The sequence below is a fragment of the Triturus cristatus genome, chromosome 8 (assembly GCF_964204655.1).
Source record: "Triturus cristatus chromosome 8, aTriCri1.1, whole genome shotgun sequence".
NCBI classification, from domain to species: domain Eukaryota; kingdom Metazoa; phylum Chordata; class Amphibia; order Caudata; family Salamandridae; genus Triturus; species Triturus cristatus.
In genome coordinates this window covers 1,233,154,427-1,233,170,059 of record NC_140591.1, presented here as the reverse complement: position 1 = coordinate 1,233,170,059, position 15,633 = coordinate 1,233,154,427, and the positions used below count along the sequence as shown (strand labels likewise).

The 15,633-nt window shown below is 43.3% G+C and overlaps 1 protein-coding gene across 1 annotated transcript in view; it reads right to left on the bottom strand.

The window, feature by feature from the left end:
• Nucleotides 1-5,775: 5,775 nt before the first annotated feature.
• The window catches only part of TSPAN7 (tetraspanin 7), a 217,142-nt gene continuing 207,284 nt past the window's right edge, over nucleotides 5,776-15,633 (bottom strand). Inside the window, exon 8 of the mRNA XM_085622917.1 lies at nucleotides 5,776-6,842. The gene's annotated coding sequence lies outside the window, so the exon portion shown is untranslated. The remainder of the gene's footprint in view (nucleotides 6,843-15,633) is intronic.

Here is a 15,633-nt window from a genome sequence, read left to right as displayed (position 1 = left end):
TTAATGCTGACACATTTCAGGAGCATCAGGATCCACGGCAAGAGTTCCTCCATTCAGGCGAATGTCAGTGTTATAGAGCGAGGCTCTTCCAGGAACTGATCCTCAAATGATGACCTAATTTTTTCGATGGATACTACAGTGATTTCTGCCTACTTTAAGAGCTGAGATTGTCTGAGCCACCTGAATCTTCGTACCTACAGGACATGGTCTATGGCCAAAGAGTCTTGACCTGGTAAGGTTTGTCATATGAAGCCAGAACCTCCAATTTAAGTTTTTGGAGAAACAAAATCGTCTGCATTTGCTGTTGTAAGATCCCATGTGAGATCACTCCTTCAGTAGACATCCATGAAGAATGGGAGTGGTACCATGTAGTGGTATCCTTATGGTCCAAGCCATGGACTAGTTGGTCTCTTGCTCCATGATGGCCTTTGAAACCATGGAGGTGCCGTGATCACCAGCCCTGGCACATGCAGATGTCGTGGGGACCTACGAAAGTCATCTTCTGTTAACACTGTTGACAGGGTTTGAACCTCAAGACATTAGAACGTTACATTTGACCTAGTTACTGTCAAAATCATAGAGGAATTTACTGGTTGAAGCCAAAGAAGAGCTACAGATCTAAGTCAGTCAGAGACAGAAAAACAGAAAGTGACACCAGCGTGCTAGACAGCGCTTCACGAAGACCTCTGTCTTCACATCAGGGTTGGACAGAGCTCCACGTGCAGTGACCTGTCATCATCTGGTGACTGTGGAGAACCATTGCTGGGGGAAAAGGTATTTGGATCGAGTCTGGCAAGTGGAGGTGTTCATAAGGTGAGAAATCTGCAGGAAGAAGTATTGCTTAGAAAAACAAAATGGATTGAAGACAGCCAAGGATGACAGGGATTCACAACAAATGTTTTCTCGGTGCAGTCAATGAACTAGTGTTCCAGCGGTTACAAATCCCTTTAAAAAATGTGTAAAGTTTTCTATATATATTTATCAGAATTTACCCCCGCCCCCCAGCTCTGGGTGTTTGTCTCTCTGTTCAAATGATATGGAAGTAATGTAGCTTAGCCGAGGAAGTTCCTAATTTAAATATATTTGACATTCGTCTCTTTGAAAATGTAAGGCTCGAGTAGCCCCTCTACCCTTTAAGGGTTCATTCTCCTCTACTGTAAAACCGACTTCCAAGGCTGCCAGCGCCCACCCCGAACCCACCCCCGGCGTTAAAATGAAAGCACATTCTGTACCCTGGCAATCAGCAGCACGTCAGTCAAGCGCACGCATTCAATAATTCATCAACGAGCCTTTGTACATCCGAGGCCGCAGAGGACAGTGCTGCCGCAAGACAGATAAACAGTGTTGGCGCCCAACACCGCCCCGCCTGACCCGTTGTTATGAGAAAAGCAGCGCGCGCTCCTGCTCGCTGTGATACTACTGCTACAAATCCGACTGCTACAGATATTACTGCTGGTGCAACCACATTCTAGCCTCATTTGTGCTAAACATTCCTTGATTTTCTCTGTATATCGTCACTTACCAAATTGGGAAAATAAATCACTGATGAATTCTGCCGTGTTTCCAAACTATTAAATATTTAAGAAAAGAGGCACATGAAAAATAATTTGGTTAACCACGTCAAAATGAACCTAGCTGTTGATATCACAAAAGTCTGTCATAAATACGAAATAAGGAACTCTGTGAAGATGAAACAGACAGAAAAATAGAAAGAGAAAAGTCTAAGAGAAAAGTCTAACCAAGTCCACTGTCAAATGGTGCTGTGACCCGCCAAAACACAGGCGCCGGGTGTCAAAGCCGCTGAGACTCCTTCCCCATCACTACCACTAGCCTGGCCTCATGACACAAGACATAACCACACAAAGCGTAAGTATTAGATGAGGGGCAAATAATTAAGATGATCACAGAGCATACATCATACGCACACAGCATAAACAACACATGGAGACAGCGAATCAACGACAGGCAATGACGAAGCCTGAGGCACAGTCACGTTTCCCATCCACTTACTCTGCCAAATAGAGCAGAAAAAGGGACAAGGGACAGAAGGCCGTGTGTGGCAGAAGAGATCAGCAAATGTGTGAAAAGGATAAACCTTCTCCCAAGCCAACCGCGCGCGCTCAGATACAGACGGCCTGCCTCAGCGCCCTGGTCTGCAGAGCGTGTCATTACACAGACTAGCACCCTGGCTGGAACGTTGAGAGCTGGCCAGCCAATCAGAATGTACCTTTAGCAGGCTATCTCTATTGTTACAGGACCATGGAGGGAGCATTCTGAGCTGCTAGCTCTCAATCTCTCTCCAGTGTGCGGAGGGCTTGAGGTCATTATTCTCCCACAGCGCTCTTTCAGCCTCTTCAAAAGCGTCCAGGTCACATGCGGGTGTCCAGGTTCTTCTCTTTGATTTGCTAAGAGGGAAGAGCAATCAGCCAAAAAAACAGTAATGTAAAACGTTTCTTTATGCTTTTCTACGCGGGAGAATGGAGGCGTTGCTTTGCTATCTTCCTACTCTTGAAGCTCATCTTATTTTTTGGATGGGGTGCTAGTAGCCTTAATGCTCTCACCTACTGGGCAGTAATGGCTGTTACGCAGTCTCCCCTCATTATGAGCAATCACCTGTGGCTCAGGACCATCATTGTGAAAAGGGTCATTAACAGCTGTTATTGCCTGTAGTTGCAAACAATAACAATTAATTACTGTAACTCCTACACCCCATGCAAATTAGCATATAACACAATACAAGACAAAAACATTTGAGAAGATAGCAAAAGGATAACTTACCCATCAATTTTTTCCTCAAGCTTGACCCAGTGCAGTAGTTGATGTGCTAGAAACACTTGGACTGCCTCTGTGGTCAGCAGACCAGATAAAGAAGGGTAAGGTAGGATGAGAGGAAGCCTAGTAATCACCCCTACATCCGGATCAGTCGGGTTTCATGCCACATCGCAAGACAGCCCTTAATCTACGTCGACTACATGGAATACTGAGTAGAGCATCCACCATACATGAGCTGGCAGTTATAGTATTGTTAGACGCCACTATGGGGTTTGATATGGTTTAGTAGCCCTATCTATTTGCGGTCTTAGACAAGTTAGGTTTTGGGAAGGAATACATTGGCTGGATTCGCCACCTCTACGCCGACCCGATGGCCCGGGTAGTGGTAAACAATCGTAAATCCCCGGATTTCCAGCTCAGTTGAGGCACTCGGCAGGGCTGCCCCCTGTCTCCGCTCCTCTTTGCATTGGCAGTGGAGCCATTGGCGGCTTGGATCAGGCAGGACCGATCCATTCGCGGATTGAGGTGGTCGCTGGATTGGGAGGACAATATATCTTTGTATGCAGATGACGTTCTATTGTACCTCACAAACCCTAGAGGTTTACTAATCTGCCTCCTGCATGTGCTGGTAATATTTGGAAGGTACTCTGGATTTACTGTGAACTGGCTCAAATCGGTGGTTTTCGTCCTACAGGGTGAACCACCTATAATACCGTGTGGTTGTCCGATTCAGATTACGTCGGAAGGGTTCCGATACCTCCGAATCTATGTGACCTTCGACTCGAAACTCCGTTATGCCCATAATTTGGATCCACCCCTGCAGAGACTCAAAAATGATGTCGCGCATTGGAGATCTCTCCCTCTATCTATGCTAGGCAGGGCGGTACTTTTCAAAATGATGGAGCTCCCACGTTTTCTATATGCACTTCAAAATACGATGGATTCAGTTCCCACGTCCTATGCTAAAGAAATTGAGAGTCTCCAGAGACAGCTTTTGTGGGAGGGCAGACCATGTATAGCATTCTTCAAATTGACCCTTAATTGGTATGATGGGGGAATTAGTCTGCCAGACTTAAAGAAGTACTACTGGGCGTCTCAACTAGCAGCAATCAACCACGGGATCTAAGGGCAACCAGATGATTCCGGTTATGCCATGGACAGATGGCTGCTCCCGGGGGGTGACTATACTAGAGCGTTATACGCTAAATCCCGTAGATACCCGCTGACTGGACCTACAGCACATGCTGTTCAAGTATGGCACACCGTCACTAAACACCTGCAATGGGAGAATAAACTCACGCTAGCCACACCACTGTGGAGCTTGGAGAAATTGGGAAACCTTTGGAATTCCAAGGGGTTTGACAAATCGGACCTTATAGGGATCTCCCGAATCAAAGACATCTGGGGGGAAGGAACGGTACAATCATTTCCGACACTACAAGCGCAATATAAATTGGCAGACACCGAGCATTACCGTTACCTTCAAATTGGACATGCTTTACTCACTCATGTACCCAGTGGCACGTCACTCCCGGAAGGCTCCCCCTTGGAGGATAGAGTCCTCGACTGACATCTTCCAGAGAAGCCCATATCCCTAATATATAGGAAATTGATTAACAACATGGAGGATCCATTATTGGCCCTCAGAGGGCAATGGACCGGGGACGGTTTAGAATTTGACGATGAAGACTGGCAAGAGGCAATTTCCTCCCCACGAGTAGTTGCAATCCAAGCCAGGTTGTGATTAGTACAGCTTAAAATATTGCATAGGGTCTATATAACGGGTCCAGGCCTGGTTCGAATGGGATGGGCGGAAAGTGGTGTGGGGAACTGGGAACGTTCATTCACATCCTGTGGAACTGTCAACAGATAGAACGGTACTGGATGGACATTCACTGCACACTGAGATCTGTACTGGGGGTGGATTTACAGCCGGAAGCTCGAAGATGCATATTAAATGTCTGGGAGCCTACAGATCTCAATACATACATCACGCAATGGGCTACTCTTGCATACATGATCGCGAAACGCAACATTGCACAGCAGTGGGGGGCTAGTCAACCGCCCCAATTGGGGAAGTGGAAGGAAGATCTAGACTGGTGCATGTACAGAGAAAAGTCAGTCTTTATAGCTAGAGGATGTCCCGGGAAATGGATTAAGGTATGGGTTGCATGGAACAGCCATAGAGGGGACATCTGTCTCCCGCCAAGCAATCAGGTGGACTTGGACACTCTTGGTACCCCTTGAACTAATTCATGTAATAATTGTGATTTATTTTATATAATGTACATGGTCTCTGTGATAGACGAAGTAGCCTGCTTGTAACTACGTTGATGAGCTTTTGTCGAACTGTTCAATAAAAAGAAATATAAAAAAAAAAAAATGAACACATAGTCTGACTGTTCAGGTATTCAGGCGCGGCCTGTGCAGGTAAGAGCAGTGGGAAGGGTGGTCGGGGAGTCGACATACGACGAAGAGAGAAACAGACTTTGAAAAACAAAACCATGGGTTTCTTTTTTTTTAATTTAAGTTTCCCTCGTCGTCGAATGTTGATGCCCCTCACCCCACCGCTCTTACCTGCAGGGGCCGAGCCTACAGTTATTAATGAAAGCCTCTTGAAAGTCCCAATCACAAAGAAAAAAAAGTATACAGCCACAAAACAGCAGGGCACACTTCGTTTATATGTAGAAAAGGTAGAGCAAGTGTTGTGGACGTGATAGAAAGGGGTTAATGGGGTGGGGTACACAGCAAGGTTGTTTGTCATGTGTGTCCCAAGGACTGTGCTAATTCTCAATGCCACTACTGGTCAGTGAGAAGGCATGACAAATGTATGCTCTCTAAATGTTTGAAAATAGACTCTACGGCTTAGTGCTTCAAAGAGCAAGAGAAACTGACTAATAAGATTTTACATAGCTACATAGCTACCCTTCCCACAACATACAACCTACTTTTCATATGGAGGGCTAATTGTTGCAACCTAAAAAATTCACAGTGAGTCTGAGATGTCATGGTTCAATTTATTAATACGTATATCACAAATGGTCACAATATCAAAGCATTCTCATTGGCATGCTAGACGGAGGCGATAACAAAACAAATTCATAATAGTTATTTCAATTATAAAGATTTTTTTTTCACTTTTTATCATTACTTTCTACAGCCCTCCCTCCCACCCGTCTTCCAAGCTACTTCCTATGCGCGCTTCCGCATTGGTTTTACAGTGTTATTTGGTTGTTGCCAGTAAGATTCAAGTGAAACAAAAAAACACAAAAACAAGAAAAGGACAAAAGGCTGTGTTACCGCACAACTTCGATTAGTTTCCATAGTTGAATGATAAAAAGACACCATATTAAACTGCCCTTACACTAAGCTACAACACAGTTTAGTAACGCTAATACATACGTTCAGATGCAAAATGCACTAGACAAAGCTGAAGCACTAGGCGTACAACAGAGCGTTAGATCCAAACTCTGGTCTAACATCAGAAATATCAGTTCCCATCGAAGCACAACAATATTACGACATTCGTTTGTTCAAGTATCTTCATGGTGCATCGTGGGTCTTTTTCGGGTAGATGGGTCTGGTGATACGGTTAAAACCTCTGTAAAGCCATTACAAAAAGATTTATTCCAACATGATTTTTAAATATATATTCATATGAATGTATATATCTCTGTATGTATACCGTTCTATATAACTGTGTGCAACATTTATCAACTGTGACGAAAGGCCAGTTATGCCCTCCAGTCACTACATGCACAGCAAGATCGATGCCGTTAATGGATTACGGTTCTTACGACGCCACTACGGTATGACCAAACACATACATGCAGTGCCATCATATGCAGAGCCTTTCCAAGGAGCGTGTTTGGGTACTACCAGGCTAGGTACTCCTAGTGGCACAGCTGTACTTGAAGGAATGACTACACAACAAAATGGTGCAGGGATATGGAACATGGAGTGGTGTGTTCGTGTCAGTGTGTGCTTGGTATGTGCTCTAACACTCTCAAAAAGTTCTCATTTCCTGCAGTTTCTGACGTTGAAATGGAGTTGAGCTTCCAACAGCCTCGCTGAAAGACAAAAGGGAACATTATTGGTAAATGCGGAGATCTATATGAGAGCTATTCTCCAAGTATACTAACGAATAACCCTTAAGACAATGTTTAGCTACAAAGAAACTTTGGGCCTGATTACAAGTTTGGCGGACGGGTCGCTCCATCACAAACGTGACGGATATCCCGTCAGCCGTATTATGAGTTCCAATATATCCAAAGCAATATAATGGTACTCGTAATACAGAGAACAGGATATCCTTCATGTTTGTGATGGAGTGACCCGTCCGCCAAACTCGTAATCAGACCATTTATTGTCATAGGTTTCACAACTGTTACGCTAGTCACATAGGTTTTACTCATTCTTCTACAGTTTCAGATCTTTCATAAGTTCTGATTAGTACAATGAACATCACACATTACCACTAGTTGAGAGGGCTATTTGATTACCTATGCCTGTCTAGAAGCTGATTGTCATTTTCAATTCACTCAACAATTTATTGTAAAATTTGATGTCTTTGGTATGGCTACTAAGAGAGGATGTGTCAACCACCCAATATGGTTGGTGGCCAGGCATCATACCTTTAGTATGATTTAAACAGCATATCTCTCATAACAACAAGATCTGGAGCAAAAAGTGACCATAAAATTCATCATTGAGAATACAATTTATGGTGGGGTTTTTGTATGTACATTTTCACATTAAAAAATTGAATCAAAGTTCACTAACACTAGATTTACTCTTTTCACAAGTTTTAGTTCTGCACTTTTCTCACAAGTAACCCGCTTTTGCACTCACAACCAATTGTGCACTACCAGCAGGGTTTTAAATGAAAGAACGTGCTTCTGGCATCTGTACCTGCAAGAACTGAAATAGACTAAACAGAAAATCCTAAGCATTTAAAAAACAAGCATTACAAATGCAATAGGACTCTAATTCTGTTTTGAGTTAGAGCTATTGACGTAGCTCAACAGCTACCGGACAAAAAATACCACTTTGCAGATGCCGAATAGAGCATTGCTCCGTGAAATGGCATGAAAGCCTAAAACGATGTTCATAGCCTACAAAATAAAAAGGCAGATCAGGATGACCAGAAGGAACCATGGACGTAAAGGGGTGGCCAACGCAAGCAAACAATAAGTGAAATCGCCTGGGCGTGACCCAAGTATGAAAAGGCGGGAGAACCAGACCCAATGCTCAAATAAATACCCTGTATTTCAAAATGGCAAAACATTGAACAAATGGCAATACATGGGCATGCGAAAAGCCGATAGAAGAAATAACAACAGGTTTTGCATACAGCACATGCACGGTGCCTAGGCTCGACCTAAAAAGAAAACTAGAATGAGGCCCACAAACAACTTTTCTTTTATGGAAATTAAAGCAGCAACTCTGAAGCTACTAGAAAACATAGGGGCATATTATCAAGCACGGCGTTAAGATTATCGCTGCTTTAGCGGCAGAAAACCGCCGCTAAAGCGGCGATAATGGGCTTGATAATATGCCATGGAGAATTCCAATAGAAGCCCATTTTGACGTCAGAACATGGGCTTCTATGGGAATTCTCATGACACATAATTCTTCAAATAAATGTAAATACGTGCAATAGCACTGATGGGACCCACACTATCTGTAAATTAGGGGGAAAATTAAAAACATTCTGGACTATTTTGGTCAGGAAGTTAATTTTGATATTGGAAAATATATTAAAACAATTTTTTAAAAAGTTTTTTGTATTATTGTTGGTATGCTAATGGCTAAGAATAGTGGGCTAATGAGATATATACCTTTGCCTTATATGCACCCCTCACAAAGAGCCATATTCAACAGTAGTGTCAGTTAGAGAGCTGGAGGATATTTATTTTTTTATTACATTTTCCTCAACAACAAAAAATCAACAAGGGTAATGAGAAAAACCTATTCCAATCTAAAATGACAGACTATTACTTTATGTTGTTCCATGTGGAGTTCACTTCATATTCTAGGCTGCAACTGCTTAGATCCCCTGAGAAATCCACTTGATTATCTTGGTGGCCTAGAAGTTACAATGGCTTGTTTTGTGTCCTTCAGACATCCATGACCACCGACCATTGATCACATGTTTTCATGTTTAACTTTTCCCTCTTTCACCCTCCAAAGTTCTCTGCAGTTAAGAAGTGTAGACTTCCAGTTCTCTTTGGATCCCGAAAGAGGTAGCGCTTATCCCAAGTTACATTAAACTTAGCTGCGTACATCGTACCTTACCTCAGACCCTTTCATGAAAATGCTCCCCAATTTCATTCAAGTGTTCTCTTTGTTAACTGTGCTAACTGTCCCAACAGCCACTAACAAAAATGAAACTTCTGTCTTGCTCATTATTTAAGACCTCTTTCCAAAAGTCTTAAATGATGATAGGATTCTTCTCTCCATCCCAGGAGTGCCACAACTATGGGCCTGATTATGATGCTGACGGAAAAGGCTCCGACCATCGGTTGGAGCCTTTCCAGCGGTATCATAATTTGCCAGTCAGATTCCTTTCTTCCAGCCTCATTACAATAGAGGCGGTCAGAAAAGAATTTGAGTGGTCATTCCGACTGCCTTCTTACAGGCTCAGAGAGCCTATCCGCCAGTTAGAATGCTTTCAGTAATCCCAAGTGTAGCTCTTTCCGCCCTTGGGATTACGATTTCAGGTTTCGGAAGCCTTTCTGTGCCGGCCTTTCTGACACAGAAAGGCTGTCGGAAATCAACATTGGGGCCACCAGCAGGGCCCCCATTGGTGTATGGCCTCCTGTTTGAGGCCGAGGGGGCATCTATGGTACCCCTCCCAGTTGATCTCTGCAGGGATGAACTGCGCCTTCTGTTTTACAACAGGAGCATGCATTTCGACAGGAATACATGCTCCCATTGTAAAGTATAGTAATGCGACTGAACAGTGTTCAGTTGCATCTTAATTAGTCAGTCTATCTCCAATCTGAAATCTCAGTCAATGACACTGAGCTGCTAAAGCCACCTGGTTGCAGCTCAGCTTATGGTCCTCTTGGATTCTCAAGCCCAAAACAAGCTGAGCTTTCATGTGTCTTCTGCTGGCCGCCCACGCTCTAATGACATACATAAAGTATTAAAGACAAAGAAAGCATTAACCTTAGATGTACAAATAGGAGAGATAAAAAGATGCACATCTAGTGGCTGAACTGAACAATATGAAATCAGAAAACATGGGTTCAATCTCAGCTTCCCAGCTTGACAAGGGTGAGTGATGTTTAAAGATGTCAGAAGCATGGAAACTCTCTCTCACAAACAGCCAGTTCAAGATCCAAGTAAAACCGGCATATTTCAAGTTCCATTGCTTTAGGCCAGATTTCACGCTCTTTTAGAAAGCCCATCACCACTTTCCGGTCTCCATACGAATGAAATACAACCTTATCCGGGGCTCACAATATCATTCAATTCGAGAAGCAACTTAGCAAGGCTAAAATCTGGTCTCTTCAAAGTGGGTGAGATCAGACAACAGTTGAGGTATGCAGGTATGTCTCAGAATTGGCACTTCTGCCAGCATTGGAAGAAACCACCTGCACATGCCAACTGGTGCTGCCAGGAGTTCTCCCCTGTGGGATCCAAACTCCTACTTACTTCATTCAGATGTCTGAATATAAGGTCAACAGCTTTGGCCATAAAAGAGTGTATTTATCCAATAGATTTAAATTGGATGAGGCAGTGCCTGCCATTCAATGAAACCTGCCTAGTTCACTAACGAAGAATTACAATTGTGAAATGTCTGCCCTTATACAAGGTCCACACTCAATGAAGTGCCCAGCATGCGAGTTTCCATATTATAAACACCGGTGAAATTCGAATTTTGTACATATATAAAGTGTATATGTAATTTTATCTGCTCTTCCCTATTTAATGCCTTTACAGAGAATTCACCACTGTCATTAGCGCAACAGCCCCACCTTTGTGCCACACATTCTATCTCTTCACCTCCCACTGAGGTCTTTTTTCACACTTTACCGATCATGGAAACGGAGCGCCGGATTGCTCGGTGCAGCGGTTTTCCCTAGTTAGGTCTGTCGGTTTCCCTTGGCAAAAAGAGCGGGAAACTCTGTATATAACAATCCTCTCTGGATGAGAATCTCTGTCATTGTACCTGATCAAGCTGACGAACGCTGCTTTTTCTGAATCTACACGCGGCGCGCTGTCCCGCTTTTCCATTCTTCTACCGAGGTAAGAATTGGCGCATCCAGGCTGCTGAGCCCTTGCTCTCAGCCCTTAATTCAGTAATCTGACCCCTTCATTATTTTTAATTTTCAGAAATAATCTCAGTGCATTGTCACTGTTAATCCACAAAGGGATTATACAACGCTACGCTGTGGCGTATAATTAATTGAGCCCCTCTGGCCCACCTACATACCACATTGGATTGACAGCCTGTCCTCACACTGAGGTAAGAACCTCGGTGAAACTTGGAATTGATTATACATAGCGCATTGTCCAACTATCAGTAATTGCATCATTCATCTTTACTTCTTTTCTCACAATCACAGTACCCGGACGGGTTCTCATGCGAGTAAACCTTTTTTCTCTTTTCTTCACGTGTGGAACATCCTTTTCACAAGGATGCGCAACCATATATTCAGGCACCTTTTAACCAACGGCCTTATTCTATTTATTTTTCCTGTTTTTAGCATTTGTGCTGGTATATGGGCCTTATGCTCTCTTTTTATTTCAATCCCATTTAGATGTCCCTTCATCAATAGTCCTGAAGAGACCCCACATTGTTTTGAGGGTCGAAACGCCGTCGACATACAGAAGAAGCGAACCATTTCCCCAGCACATATCACTGTATATAGCTGCTGTTCACATTGAATTATTATGATAATGGTTGACTTGTACAAACTGTGGAAACCTTGTATTTAATATTCACATTGTCACTTAGGTTTAGGTTCCCTTTGTCGCTTGGGACACTATGCACAAATGTTGTTTTGATGTATAATGTTTACTCCTAACTTTGTTGTTTAAAAAATCCATAAAATATACTACACTGTAATCGGTGTTAGTGGTTCCTTCACGCTCTGCCATTATCTACACCCTCTATATCGCGATTGTGCTTATGTATCATAACCTCATAGTATATTATTCCACAGGAACCATTGTTTTTCCTATATAGTCATCTTACAACAGCAGCTCCAACCGTCGTCATTGATTGTGCGACCTAGATCTTTTTGCCAGTCTAGCCGCGCCTTCAGTGGCGATGACCGTTTGTAGTCTTGCAGGAGACTGTAGACGCTAGAAACCAATTTAGGAGAAGAGGGGGATCAAATAATATGAGAAAGCGCTGAAACCTCTGTTGGTTCTTGAAGATCTTCGCCCAGTAAGTCTAGTAAAGTGTGCCTCACTCTACAGTACTGATATTGGTCTAGTGTAGAGTTTGCATGCACCTCCGCATGAATATCCTTCCCAGCTGTGTAACACCCCATCTTGGAACAAATCTCCAACCGTCGTAAGTTCTATCTTCTGTAAATCTGACGAGACTTCCCTTTCTCTACCTGTCGATAGCCAGGTGCACCACTCCAACGGGGTCAACGGCGAGTACAGCAAGGCACCCGTTTGCCTATCTAGTAAATTCCACCAGGCATGAACAGTAGCATTGAGGGGGTCCAAAGTGCTGTATTTTCTTACTGGAGCTTTAAAAATTACCTGAGGGAGAGTGTTTGAGACTGCTGCTACTTTCTTTATATATAAATAAGGAAGAGACTGCGGGCCATGTATCCAGGCATAAGCATGCACGCATTGGGCTGTCCTATAGTACAATTCTAGATCCAAGGCATTGAGACCCCCCATGGAGTATGTCTCCCACTTAACCCTGGGTTGTTTCCCAGCCCACGCTTCCTTAAAAGCGACCTTATAGTGCCAAACATATGTGTTAGGAGTAGCATGGGTATATTTTAAAAAAGAAATAGGAACCTTTCATTAGTGAAATTCTACCCATCAATGAAAGCGGGAGCCTGATCCATCTAGTTATGTCATCCTCCAGTCTACTTAAATCCTTACCATAATTATCCATGAGTACAATAGCAGGGTCCGTATGAACTTCAATTCCTAAATATCGGACCGCCTCTGCAGTCCACTGTAGGGGTAAGTCACCGGGCCTGTAACCAGCATTAGTGGAAAAATTAAGTATTTGGTACAATTAATCTTAAGGCCAGACAGTTGTCCAAAGAGGACCACTTCCTCTGGAACAGGGGTAAGGTGTCTCTCAGGTTCCTGGATAGACATAGGCATGTCATCTGCGTAAGCAGATGCTATCAATTGACAGCCTGGGAATCTCACTCCCCTATGTACATGATATTCCCTCAAGACACACAAGAGGGATTCTGTTATTAAGGCTTACAGCTGTAGGAACAAGTGGGCAACCTTGACGGGTGCCTCGAGAAATGGAGAATTTCAACATGACTTTATTCCTTAGTCTAATTTGAGCAACCGGGTCCTTATATAGCACCTGTACTAATTGGATAAAAATCTCTCCCAATCCTACGTGTCGCAATACCTCCTCCATAAATGACCATTCTACCAAATCAAACACTTTCTCAGTGTCGAAAAAAATTGTGGCGGCTTTGATTTCTGGGTTTATAGTTTGAATAGCACCAAAGACAGTTTTAAGGTTGTAAGTTAGATTGCGGCTGGAGACGAAACCTGCCTGTTCCGCTCCAACCACTTACAGGACCAAAGGTGCTAATCGGTTGGCCAGAATTTTATCAAATATTTTTGTATCTTCGTTCAAGAGGGAGAGGGGCCGGTAGGAAGAGCACTTGTTGAGAGGTTTCCCCGGCTTCAGTAAAGTGACAATCATGGCCTTCCACATCGACAGGTGCATTATTTGATTTGCTTCCATCTCCTCAAATAGAATAACTAAGTGAGGAAAAAGAAGTTCTTGATAGGCTTTATAGAAAGCATCTGTTAAGCCATCAACGCCAGGTGCAGACTGCAGACTCCGCTCTCATTGTTTTTAATGCTACATGGATTTCTCTAGGGTCCAGAGAGGCCATAAGGTATTCTCAGTGCGAATCCATCAGCCATGTCATATGAATGTGAGCTAGGTAATCCTCGGTTGTTTTGTCAACTTGTATTATCCGAGACCTATAAAGATCCACATAATACTCGGCAAATCTCCCAGCAATCTCAACCGCATCGTGCACTAGATTACTGTCCCCGTCTTTAATTTCTATGATGGTACTAGTCTCCTGCTTTGTCACCCTGACGTTCACCCTCTCCATATGTTCGCGCAGTCACCTATTTACCCAAATGTTTAACCTCGCAGTCTGCTGCATCATGGTACTCTTCCAGAGTTTGTTTGATGTTCTCTAACCATTTAGTATCTCCCGATCTAAGGTGAGCTTGTTCCAGCTGTGATATTTTTTTTTCTAGACTAGAAAGCCTATCTCCAATGGAGCGTAGAACCCTTGCATGCTTCGAAATGACCACCCGCGTACATACACTCTAAATGCATCTCAAAATGTCAAGAACGAGGTGACTTACCCTATGTTGTTTTCAAAGTAATTTTCAATGGATATGGCAACCTCTGCACAAAACACTGGATCTAGCAGCGAGTAAGGGGGAAACCGCCATGTAAAATGGGCGACTCGATCTGTACATCATTCTAATTCTAAAAGAACCGGGGAATGGTTGGAGTACATCCTTGGGAGTGGCTCACAAGCTGTGACTTGAGAAAGGAGACATCTAGATATCAATAAGTAGTCGATCCTTGTATGTGTGTCGTGAGGGGCGGAATAATGAGTAAAACCTGAGATAGTGGCAGCCTGCTGTCACCAAACATCCAGCAATCCTAACTGGTCCATTATGTCTGTGATAGCACCTGCAGCCACAGCTGGACGCCTGGCCAAACCTTTAGGTCGGTCATGAGAAGGATCTAATATGCAATTAAAGTCCCCACCCCAGATTTGTGGAAGATCAGTAACTTTAAGTAAATGAGATGCCAGTGTATAATAAAACTGTGGGTCATCATGATTGGGACCATAAATGTTTACTAGACACACATTAAACCCATCTTTATAACATTTAGGGCCTCATGTAGGAAGCCAAATACCGGTCGGTAACGGCCGAAATTCGGTAAATATCCCGTTACCGACCGGTATGTAGGCATTTGCTATGTAGGGGGCTGATTTCTGGATTCGGTATTTACCGAATCGGAAATGAAGAAATCGGTAAAATACCGATCCGGTAAATACCGAATCCAGAAATGCAATGTAGGGAGCACTCTAAAGAGTGAATATCAGTATTAAGAATTCGTTATTTACCACCAAATACAGGTTGGTGATAAATAACGAATACCTTGCAAAAAGCAATATTTTGCTGATTTAAGAGTGCCATGTTGCAGACATACATGCCATTAGGGCATGTATGTGCGTCACATGTGCACACATGCAAGATTCAGGGGTGCAACAGGGTGTCAATGTGACACCCTGCCACCCTTGAATATGCTCCCTCCATTACCGAATCGGTATTTACCGAATCGGTAATGGTAAATGGCTTCCCATTGATTCCTATGGGCCTCCAGGCCCATAGGAATCAATGGGAAGGTATGCCTCATTACCGAATCCGTAAATACCGATTCATAATTACCGAATTTTTCCGATTCGGTAAAATTTACCGAATTATTACCTACATCACATTTACCGATTCATAAATACCGAATCGGTAAAATTCGGCATTTATGAGTCGGTAAATGTGATGCTACCTACATATGACCCTTAGTGACAGTAAACCTACAGTTTGGGTCAATCGTCATTTCCCGTAATTTAATATCAGATT